Source organism: Agelaius tricolor, unplaced genomic scaffold (genome assembly GCF_023055355.1).
Source record: "Agelaius tricolor isolate 1412-34295 unplaced genomic scaffold, bAgeTri1.0.p SCAF_5, whole genome shotgun sequence".
In the NCBI taxonomy this organism is placed as follows: Eukaryota; Metazoa; Chordata; class Aves; order Passeriformes; family Icteridae; genus Agelaius; species Agelaius tricolor.
The window spans coordinates 44,337,501-44,349,841 of NW_027269265.1; positions in this window are offsets into that span (position 1 = coordinate 44,337,501).

The window sequence follows — 12,341 nt, forward strand, 5'->3', positions numbered from 1 at the left end:
GAGTCTAATTGGCTCCTGCCTTTCCCTTGCACATTCTGATTCCAGTTCAGGACAGTTAGGAAGGGGTTTTCTCCTAAGGCCACCTGAACCCAAACTGCCAAGTGGGACTGCTCCAAATAACCCTGGGCAGCTGATTCATTGGGATTTGAGCTTTTTTCCCATTTTGCAGTCTATGTAAAGGAACAGGGCTGAGGACTCAAATCTGCCTCTATCATCAGCAATCCCTACCTATGCTGAGATGTTCTTTACAACTAAATTATTCTCTTAAAATTTCTGATCAAATATAAAATTCTTATTCAAATATAAATTCCAAGGTATGTGCAAGACAAGTTACAGAAATTTGGGCTTTTCATGAAAGATGTTTATGGAAGGTGCTGGTATTTAGTAAACAGGATTTTTAAGGTTGTCTATTCAGGGGTCAAAGTGTGTACTGAGAGCAGCAAGGCTTAGCCTAGAAGTGTGACTTTTGGGAAGGTGACACTGTAATTGTAGAACTGTAGAACATGCAGAATTGGAAGGGACCCATCAGGATCATCACGTTCAACTCCTGGCCCAGCACAGGACACCCCGAGAATCCCACCCTGTGCCTGAGAGCATTGCCCAGACACTTCTTGAGCTCTGTCGGGTTTGGTGCTGTGGCCACTTCCCTGGGCAGCCTGTTCCAGTGCCCAGCCACCTCCAGCTGAAAAATCTTTTTTCTAATATCCAACCTAAGCCTGCTCTAACACAACTGCAGGCCATTCCCTTGGGTCCTGTCTCTTGTCACCAGAGAGAAGAGACCTGTACCTGCCTCTCCTCTTCCTTTCAGGAGAAAATTGCAGACTGCAATGAGGTGTCCCCTCAGTCTCCTCTAGGCTGGACAGACCAAATGACTTCAGCTGCTCCTCACCCAGCTTCCCCTCAAGGCCCTGCACCATCCTCATCCTCCTTTGGACCCTCTCTAACAGCTTCATGTCATTTTTATATTGTGGCACCCAAAACTGCCCCCAGCACTCGAGGTGAGGCTGCCCCAGTGCAGAGCAGAGGGGACAATCCCCTCCCTTTCTGGCTGGGGATGCTGTGCCTGATGCCCCCAGGACAGGGTTGCCCCCCCTGGCTGCTGACTCAGATTTAATTTCCATGAATGAGTTGCTGGATTGGCAAGGTAAGTGAAAGATTGGCTTCCAGTAAGTGCAAGTGGCACCACGTCTGTGATGAATGCCACAGCACACAGTTGTTCATTTTGGAATAATTATTTATGGTACAGCTGAATTTGTAGTCCAGTTTCAGATGACTGTTTCTCACACTAAATCCCACTTAGTCCATTTATAATAGTTCAAGATTAAGTCTTTTTTTACATATTTGCTTGTGACTATTGCCTAACTTCTTCAGGGCCATTTAGAAATAAGAGAATGCTTCTTAGGGTTGAAAACACTGAATGCCATTGTTACTGTGAAGCATGTTACTGTTCATTGTCATTCTTTAGGAATATTTTTACTTGAAATACAAGCAAAAAACATTCTGCCATTGACAATTAAATTGACCATTCACAGTGTTACACTTGAATATAATCCATGCTTTAAAAAACATGACTTATACAGAAAAACTATAACATTTATTGTGTTTGTTTGAGATTTAAAGTAGGTTTTAAAGCACACCTGTTAAGAATTAAAACTTTATATTCCAGGCTAAAGTAAGAGAAGCAGTCAGTATTGTTACTGAGGCAGCAATTCTTCAGATTACAAATGTTTACAAGTCTGGCTGCAAGTTATTAGCATTGCACAGTGTAGCAGAGGAATCCAGATGTTCAACAGAAATCATTCCAGCCCTGTGGTAATTATATGCTGTAACTGATAGCAAAATTATATGCTAGAGAAAATTGACTAATTTGTACCATGCTAGCATGGAGAGTCACACTTAGTAAGTGCCATATCAAGAATAATAAGGTAGTTCCTTGAACTTGCAATCTAAATTTTATCTAGCTACGCTGCTACATATATACATATAGTGCTATTTATATATATAAAACATTTTACTTTCTATTCAACAGCTGTTTAGCAAACAGAAAAACTATATGAAGATTGATTTATCCAAAGGAAAACTCTTGATTTATCAACCACAACTAAATAAATGAAATTAAGTGTTACAATGGCATGTTAAGGAGCTACAGTTTCAGATCTTAATAGGTGCTTCCAGAAATTAAGGGGAAAAAAGCAAACATGTTAATGCACAATGATCTGTTTGTTTGGCAGATTCCACTCTGTGATTATGAAGCTTTCTTGGATGGGTGGTACTCTTAGCAAAATCTTTATGTGCTTGGAATTACATCTCATTAGGTTTAAACTAATCATCAGTTCTTCATTCCAGATTATCCACCAGTTGGAAGTAGGTACTCAAATACAGTTCATATAAAGAGTTGTGGCACACAGAAGCTAAAATTAGTTCATCTAATTCCTGACTATCACGACCAAAGTAATTATCTTCAATCAGGTACAATAAAAACAAAAATTGTCTCTAGATAATTTGATGTTACATAGATACAGATTTCTGTGTTTGTCTAGATAATATACTGTCAGGTAGTATATCATAGATTGTTAATTTGGAACTGCTTGTGTTTGTGTTCTTAAGCAACAACAGGGCAGATGAGCCAAAAGTAATGGAGACACCACCACTTATTATTTTAATTTATTTTTTAACTGAAAAATTTCTAGGCACTCCAGGGATATAAGAGTGATGGATATGTTAAAATTATTGGAAGTTTTAATATGGTTACTTTCCATAGAAATCACATTTAGCACAAGCCCCTGAATACTTCTGCATTTACCCTCGTTTGCCACCAAGGGACACTGTTTCTCTATAAATGAGAAGCCTTGAGCGCGATGGGATTTTCTTTAGTCTTGGGATTTGGAACGTCTCAGTCATATTTAGATAATTACGTGAACTTGAAATGCCATCAAGTTGTTAAAAAAACCCTGGGTTTCGAGGTCCTAAAGTTAGTGCTATTTAGATGGAGTAGCGCGTTTTCATTTAAGCAGCAACAAAATTTTTGAGGTTCAGTTTTAACGTACATGTATTTCTTTACCTAAATATAGCTTCCCCAAAATATTTTTACATGCTTTATTTCATTTTTTATTATTATAATTTTATGTAGTCTTTTATTTTGGTAGAAGTTGAAACGCAAAGCCTTTTCCCATTAAGCACCATACAAGCACAGATATTGCTCCAACAGCAGCAGGTGCTGAGTGTGGGCATCTCTCAGCAGATGCTCCAGGTGTGGAGCCTGTTTGCTTTTATTTATCAGAAGCCATCAGAAGGGTAAAAAAGACAAGTTAAAGGTCATGTTCCCCTTTAAAATTCAAATTGTCATTTATTTGCTGTAATGGTAGGGAAGAAGAACCTGAGGGGGAGCATGCTGGAATATGTTCTTTAGTTTTTATTTGCTTGGGCTTTTTTCTGTTCTACTCAGCCTCACAGTAAGTACAAGAATTAAGACAAGGAATTGAAAATTTCTTGGTATAATTCTCTTCAGCTTTTGGGTTGTCCTTTGGTTTCCTTTTTTTATTTTCCTCTTTCCTTAGATGGGAAGGAATTAAATACAAGTTCAAGATTCGTCTTGTATTCTTACAATGTAAAGTACAGCATACGTTCCTTTTCCTCCTTTTAAAATGGGTTGTTAAGGCTTGGTTTTTAACAACTGTGTGTATTTTCTAGTCCACACAGTAGTTTAGCTGACATTCTGTTCTTTCTGCTTATAATGGTGTCTGGTTTCAAAATGTGCTAGAAGTACCACCAGAATTAAAAATACAGTTTTCGATGAGAAAAATACATTTATTTCACTTGTGAACCTTTACATTTGATTATATAGATTATGCTGTTTCTGAGAACCCTTTTAAGATTCTTTTGAGGTGAACAAAAGCACATTGACTTTTACCAGAAAAAGGAGAATATTTTCTTCTATTAGGATTTTTTACACATTTTTCCTTTTATTCAGGTTTCTTAATATCAATGCAATTGTGCAGTTCATTTGCCTCAAAAACATTTCATTATCTTACTTAATTGAGATGTTTCTAAATCTAATTAGCATGTGTCTAGCTCACATTTTTAACACTAATGATTTCCTTTCATATTTAATTGCAGATTCTTTTTAAGTAAGAGGCAGACTTGTTAGGTAGCAGCAATTTAAAAAAAGATAAAACAGTACTTACATTTCATTTCAAAACTATAGAATAATTTCCTTGTAGTTGTATATGTTTTTCCTCTTTTTTTTTTTCCAACCTGTATAGCTTACCTTTTGTTTTAGGGGCTACAAAGTCCAAGAAACCACATAACTGCACAAAATCTCAGTGCCTTTAAGTGTAAGTAAAAATGTTTCAGCATTTAAGGGTTACTAATTGCAGTGTGTAGATGAAAGGACAAACAAAGGACATGTGCTTTAAGACAAGCATTATGTTAGTGTTAAAAATTATTCATCTGATACTGAGATAGAAAGATCCACAATTGATGTAGATTTGTGCCACAGAAGCTCAGCAGTTCGTGCAGGGCTGAAGATGACTTCATGCAATCCATAGCTTGAAAAATAACAAGAGAATCTGGAAGCATGTTTGGAAAATCCTATGTAGAATGCAAATGCTGTATACAAAAATGAAATTTCTCTGCCTTGCTGATGCATGCATACATGAATAATATGCACAGAGATGTATACACAATAATTAGATTTGATTCTTTGATGGACTAGGTACATTTTACAAAATGTAAATTTGATAGAGAGAAGCTCAGTGTCTAGATTTGGATGTGATTAAATTGCACAGAAATAAACCTTTTTCTTTAGCAGAAACTGAACATTCTGCTTAAAAGTAGAGCTTAAATTTCAAAACTTAAACCAGTTAAAATATTTTTATGTTATTTTGCATGGTTAATCATAAACACTGTGATTGCTTTCCCAATGGTGATTTTTGCAACAACAGCAACTGCAGCAATTGTTACAGCAACTGAGTTCATGAAACTGAATGATTAAAAGCCAGTAAGATAAAAAAAAAGGAAAAAGAAAAATGTAGAGTACACACTGGTATCAACTTCATGTATAAAAAATACAGGTTTTTTTTTTTTCCATTAGTTGCAGTACTTAAAAGACATTACTCTTAGCCTAAACAAAGCTGAGCATTACTTCTGTATTATAATTACATAATGAAATGTAGGGATGTCATTCACTCCCTTCACAGAATGTTGGATTAAAACTAGTCATATGTTAACTGAATGATAAATTTTATTCTTTCAAGGAAGCATTCTACCCCAAAATTAATTTTAGAAAGTTTTTTACTTGAATGAAAGTATATTGTGTCCCAAAGTCAGTCAATAATTAAAGGACATGAGGCAGGATCTGACTGTTGCATGCAGATGGAGTAAGAGACTTTTTGTTTAACCTTTCCCTGACTGCACCCATTCAGGAGAATTGATATAGCTTAATTATGGAGTAAGAACATAGTCTTCCATATATGATAAATCAGGAAAAACTCAGAAGCAATCTGTTTGAAGTAGAAGCTACTCAGTATAGAACAGAAATCCACTTCCTAAAATTCCCAGTATGATTGAGTTTCAGTAGGATCATTACCACTAAACAAGAAATTAGGGTTAGGACTAGTGACATAAACATGAGTTAAATGTAGAAATGAGGAGCATAAATTAAAAATAAGATTTAAAATTACTGGGAGGAGTAGAAAGAGATAAATACATTACAAGATGAACTTAAAATTCTTGAAAAGCTGAATTTCGTGTAACATGTTCTCATCATCAGATCCATCTTTATTTGAGACCCCACATCAGGAAACAATGCCAGAATATAAAGTGTCAAGTTACTAAGTTCAAAAGACAGATGAACTCAAATGATGATTTGACCAGTCAAGAGTTAGGAAAATAATATAGAGGAAAAAATCACTGGGAAAATTTAAAAGAGATAATACAGAAAATTAAAACACAATCCACTCCATGAGATATTTATGTAAAAATTGAAAGCTGCTATTAGCTGCCCTTCCTATTATTCATGTTTGAAGTTAGTCCCTGCTTGGTTAGACCAGGTGACATCAAATTTAGTCAACTATACTTAAGAATATTAGGTATTAAATATTTCCTTTTCAATGTAGAGATTATTAAAAAATGTAACACATTCTGACAGGAAACCCCTTTTGACACTACATGGTCCATTTGAAGAGCTGACATATATGGACAGAAGAAGAAAAGGGTAAGTGTGAAAAGGGCCCAGGTTTTAATAAAAAGCAGGATGCAGAGGAACATGAAAGGAAATGGAAATACGAGAGGCACACCTCAGGAAGAGTGTAAGCTGGAATAAAGTAGCAAGATGTAAGAAATAGCTTCTAGTTCTGTATTGGTTTTGTACTGGTTTGAGGCAAGGGGAGGCAAAAAGAAATGTGTGAATTAAATGGTGAATCAAAAGGTCACTGTTGGCTACCACTACTTGGTCACATCATACAGCTATGAAAAAGCTTTATACTGTTCTAGGGAATACTGCCAAGTATATATTTTAGTAGAGGAAGGAAGATGTTTGTAGTATTTCATGAAATGCTGGGAAATCTCCATTTGGTTTACTGTGTAGAGTTCTGGTCATCTGTGCTCACAAAAAATAAACTTGATCTGGAACAGATGCAGTCCTCAAAGTCTCCTGGGACAAATGAGAGAATGGAATATGTGTCTTTAATGGAGAGAACAGAGGAGTTTGATCTAGTCTAGGCAAATTAAGTCTGAGAAGATATATGCTTCCTCTTCATAACTGAATTCAGGAAATCGATATTAGAGAAGACTAGAAGTTGTTAAAGGATACATAGCACTTAAATTTGGAAAGGAAAGGAAGTTTTCTTAACTGTTCAAAGAGTAAGGTTCTGAAATGTTCTTCCAGAGAAGATAGTGTGAGCCAGGAACCTAAACTATTTAAAAATGGAACTTTAAAAATTGTGAAACAGATTTCCAAAAATTGTGAAACAAGAACCTAAACTATTTAAAAATGGAACTTCAAAAATTGTGAAACAGATTTCCTGGAGACAATAAATCCATGGTACAAAGTTTTGGCATATTCAGGGGATTCTGAAAGGAAGGACAGTAGATGATGCCATTTTTCCTTGCCTGAATCTCATACTTCAGGACTTTTACTAGTCACCATGGCATCCAAAAAAATCCTTCACCTCATTGATATGTCATTCTTAGAACCACTGAGTACTGAACAGTAACAATGCTGAGGAAAATGCAGGCAGTGTGTATTCACCTTGATATTGAATAGTCCTGCTTAAATGCTTTAGCTTGAATTGGTCAAACACTCCTTATGATTATGAAAGAATTTTCAATGACAAAAATAGGGGGGTTTTTTTCTTAATTTTTTTTCAATGATTCTCCATGGGAGAATTGAGAACAATGTTCTGCCCATTTGAAGACTTGCTTGATGTTGATGGCCTCTGGCACAGGCAGCTGTGGCCCAGGAGGGGAAGGAGGTTTTGGGGTCTGTTGGTGCCCTGGAGTCCTGAGAGTGGCCAGAACCACGGGTCTGTTGTGCTCTCCAGGTTCTGCTGATGAGGCAGAACCCTGTAAAGCAGGTGCCCCTTTTTCTCCCTATCTAATAAATAGCTCATCCCCATTTTGGACCTTGAATATGCCCTGTTTTGTTAGGTTTTGTATTTAGTTTGGGGTTTGTTTTCCTTTTGTTGCTGTTTGAAGAGTTGGGGGCTGGAGGTTGGTCATTTTAGCCTTTTGTTAGTGACCCCAGTAAATCTTTTCATTCTTCACTCAAAGGGAGTTCAGGATACTCCCTTTCAGTATTTTTAATCTAGACATTTTCTCATTTTGCTGTCATATTAATATAGCCCAACATTGGCCAGCTTCTGTTATCTGCAGAATCTGATTCTTTCTCACAGCCTGTTGTGTTAACCCTGGCCAGGCCTCCTGTATACATACCTTTGTAGTTAATATTGCTGAAAGTGATGAATTTTGTACTGATATAAAATTATTATATTCTTCTCATTCTATTTTGCTGCACTATTAGAGGAAGCAGTCATTTCTTATTGAATGACAAAACCCTACTGTCATGATTTAATCCCCATGTTTAGGTGATTTTAGTTTGTGTTTTTCAGTTGCAGGAATAGCAAAAATAAAAAGGTGGGGGAAAAAGACTTAGCATACCTGTTGTAGTGACAGCTCTGTGTATGTTTGTTACCCTGGGTGTGTTTGTGTTTCTGTTTCTGAAGTAAAGCCATGGTAAGTTAGCTCATTCTGTGGGCTGTCACTTGTGATCTTTACCCAAATGGTTTTCATTCCAGCTGTTGCAGTGTGGCAACCTGCTGTGGCATTTTTATGGTGTTTATTCACTATGGTGGTTTTTTGCAATCATTGTCAATAACTAATTAAGCTATGTCTGGCCTTTGGAGATGTGCTAATAAGTTTTAAAATGTACTAGTTTTAGTACATTTGCACACTACAGACAGTAATGATGTGGTGTGTGGTTGAGGAGAAAGGGGGACTTTAAAGATCTGAGTTCACTTTCACACTGTGTCACATGCTTCTGGGCTGGGCTTGAGGTACTCACTGAATTTCCATGGCTTTGTCTCAGGAAAATACTGGAGTGAATGCTGAATAATAAAGGCAGTCGTGTGGTCAAGAGCCTTCTTAAGTCAGGACTCTTGGAAGTGGGATGACAGGCCCCTACCTCCACCTTGTTTTCCTGTAGTCTGTCATCTACGAGTCCATAACTCAGCCAAAGTCTCCCCATTTACCTTTACAAGCTCTGACTTGGGCTTCTAAAGGAATAAGGAATACCAGGTCCTGACCAGGCACCTCACAGCAAGGCACCCAGAGCCCAGCTGGGGTCTCAGCTAGAACATAAATTGTATGTTTGGAAAGAGAAGAGGTGTACAGTTAATTTGCAAAACCCAGTAGCTCTCTTGTAACTACATGCCAAAATAATGCTTTCATAAATCTTCATTACAGAGTGGATATTTGCCATTCAGTATTACCCACTTCAGAGACCAAATGTGACTCATTATTAAATTACTTCAATCTGTGCTGATGTAGAAGCACCCCTGACACATCTCTTTGTGAGCCATTTCTTCAGAGTAATTGCATTAGTAATAGCCGATTACACAGCAATCTTATGTTCCTACAAAATTAAGGTAATTACTGTAGCTAAAAACACATCCCTCTGTATTCTGTCCTAGCAAGGAAGCTGGTAAAAGGCAGTGTAATGCTTCAATTCTTTGTAACAAGAGAAACATTAAGGTATAATTACATTATTGATGCGGCGTAGGAGAAGTTTTCATATTTGAAGGGAGCATGGAAACAAAATAAGAGTTTGAAGCTATAAAATCTTAGTCTGGAAAGGGGGGGAAAAGAAGATCTTTTGCATGTAGATGTCTTAACAAGCATGGAGGAAATGTATTTGAAATACATGAATGAGTTTGTGTTCTGTACTTTGAAAGTGTTTGAAAGATGTCTGTCTTTGAAGTAGATTTTATTATGCAAAAGTGCAATTTTCTTGGTTCCAGATGTTCCAGAGAAAGTCATACAGTTAAATTTTTATACAAAATAAATGGGAATTAATTTTTTAATTTAATGGCAAACCACCTGAATTCTAGGGTCAGATTCTAATTAGACTGTGTGCTATAGAATTTGATTTTTATTTTAATTTTCATCTTTCTTTATGTCTTTGAGGGAAACTTGACATTTGACATTTTCTTTAATACAATATTAGAAGTTTAATATAACAGCTGAGGGAGGGCAGACAGGCCATTCCCTATAAATGTAGCTAAGTAATAAAAACTTAAATATTCTAGGAGGGCTATTGAAAAATTAATCTCTCCAGAGACATTGTGCAGTGTGAAAATTCACTGACAGAGGGATCCACCAGGTGATGAGAGAGTGGCAGTTGGTGTTTGGCTGGGGGCTGATGAGAGCCTGTTGCATGAGATAAGTGCCCCTTGCAGATTTTGCTTTCTGTAGGATCAGTGTACCACGGTTGAAATGCTGATAGCCCTTGAATAGAGAAGAAAAGTTCAGCTGTGGAATACATCTTGCAATATGTCATATGCAAAACTCATAGGATTAACGTGGTGCTCAAAATTGTTTTGACTACTAAGGTAAATCCTAGCAACTAAATATTGATTTTTCAATTGACACAGCAGAATATGAGAATATGTCAGGTTCAGCTAAATTCCTTTTATGCAAGTATCTTAGCAACTGTTGTATATAGTTTACATCTGGTAGGAATATTCATGGTGAAAGAAGCGATTCTTTTAAAATGTTTACAAATTAGAAATCTTAGGAGATCAGAGTAACAACTTCAAAAACAATTTTTGCAGGATGACAAATTATGGAAACTAAGGCTGTATTTTTCTGTTGCTTACCAACAGCACTGGGGACAGTGGGCAGTAACTACAGCAGGAAACTCTCCAGAGGTACATTTTTAAAGACAATGTGATCCCATGTGGGAACATTTTGTGTTGTAAAAGGTATTTTTCATCTGCTGTGCCAGGTGATCACAAAGACAGAGTTTACATGGAGACACCTCATTCCCTTTTTCAGCCAAGCATGTGAGAGTGACAGGCCCAGGAACAGAGAGAAGCTAAATGTAACCATGGAGTTGAATGAATATTGTTGCATTCATGACAGGTTTTGGAAGGAAGCTCTCTGAGGATGGCAAAGACATATTTATATGGTATTTTGAATACTGGTGCTTCCTCCACACAATTTTGGAAATTATATGGAGAGCTATAAGATTTTCATTTACCTATACTGTCTCATGCATAATGTAAGGAGAAGAAAAGATGAGCCATATTAGTAAGCCTTTAGCTTTCATCACTCTCAGATGTAACTTTAATGAGATAAAATGAAGTTTCATCCTGGAACAAATTGATTTAACACTTTCTGGTCTTTAAAGAAACTTACACTGCGACTTCAGAATAGTTACATTCAGTTGACTTCTTAAATTATTGATTTTCAGCGTGAGGAGAGGTTTGCAGCAAACATCAGGAAAGCTTTGTTTTATTAAAAGCAGCTTATCTGTGTATATTGTACTGTAAATCTTCTTTTGATGCTCAGAACATTCCTTGGTGTTGAATTCAGGTTTTTTAGTCTAAAGCCTAAATCAGAAAAACCCAACGATGCAAGTATTTCCTGGGCATTCCGCAGAGAGCAGTGCTTGGTATCTATGAATAATTTTCCTAACCTATTATTGCTGCACTGAGAACAAGAAGTTTCCTCTGACATAAGCAGGTGTTTGGTTTGGGTCCTACATCTGCACAGCAGCTGCTGCAGACACACAGCTGTTTATCTACAGGCCTGGGGTATTGATCTTGCTAAGCCTTGAAAGCATCTATTTATCTAGCTCCAAACCAGGAGATGAATCCCAAATCATTCTTTGATTCTGTGATATTACACTGCTTCACAGCATCCTTGTCTTGTCAGGGCTCTTTCTGTTTGCTGCTGCCACCCTGCTGCTGTTCTTTTGGATGTGGGGAATGCATTAAACTGTTGTCAGCCTTTTCTCTACTTCAGATACACGGAAAAATCACAAAACTTCTAACTTGGTGGGGGTTTTGTTTCCAACAAATAATTGAATTCTTAGAACACCACCGGTTTTGAAGAGAGAGCAGCACAGGGTGGTTAGTGAATTATGCTCTTAGAGAATTCAGATTGGCACTGGCAGCAGAGACAGAATAATTCAGACACCTTTGGAAAATCCTGACCTCTCTCTCTTATCCTGTAGATTTCAGTCAGCATAACAAACCAAGGAATGGATTCTCTTTAGTGTGAATAATCCCATGTAGTTAGAACTACTTACACCATCAGAAAAGTATTTTACTTTTCATGTGATAAAAAGCAATGGATATGTAGCTTGTATACTGGTAAATTATGTAGAGATTTTCTTTTAAAATTGCTTTTGAAAAGCAGAAATCCTCCAGAATAAGCTTTTAATATCATCCAACATTATCAGAGGCATATCTTCTGCCATCTAGTAATAATGAGAGCAAGAAACAAACAATTGAGGAAAACTATTCCATCAACACAGCACCCAGTTGAAGGTAACAGGTATTAGACTACCTGCTGTTGGTTTTCTGCCAGCACAGATGATTCAAAAGTGTGGAGAAGATTATCACTTGCTGCAATTCCATAAAGTTTTTCTGACACCTGGGACAACTGTGGAAGAATCATTTACTCCTTATCCTGGCATTCAGTGTCCCAATGAGAAAGAAGCAGCTGGAATATGGCATTATTGACATCTCAATTTAGCCAAAGATGATCCTGCTTTGAAAACAATCCTGTGGCTGGTTAAATCCACCTCAGGATTGATGTATATACATCTTCAAAGTATT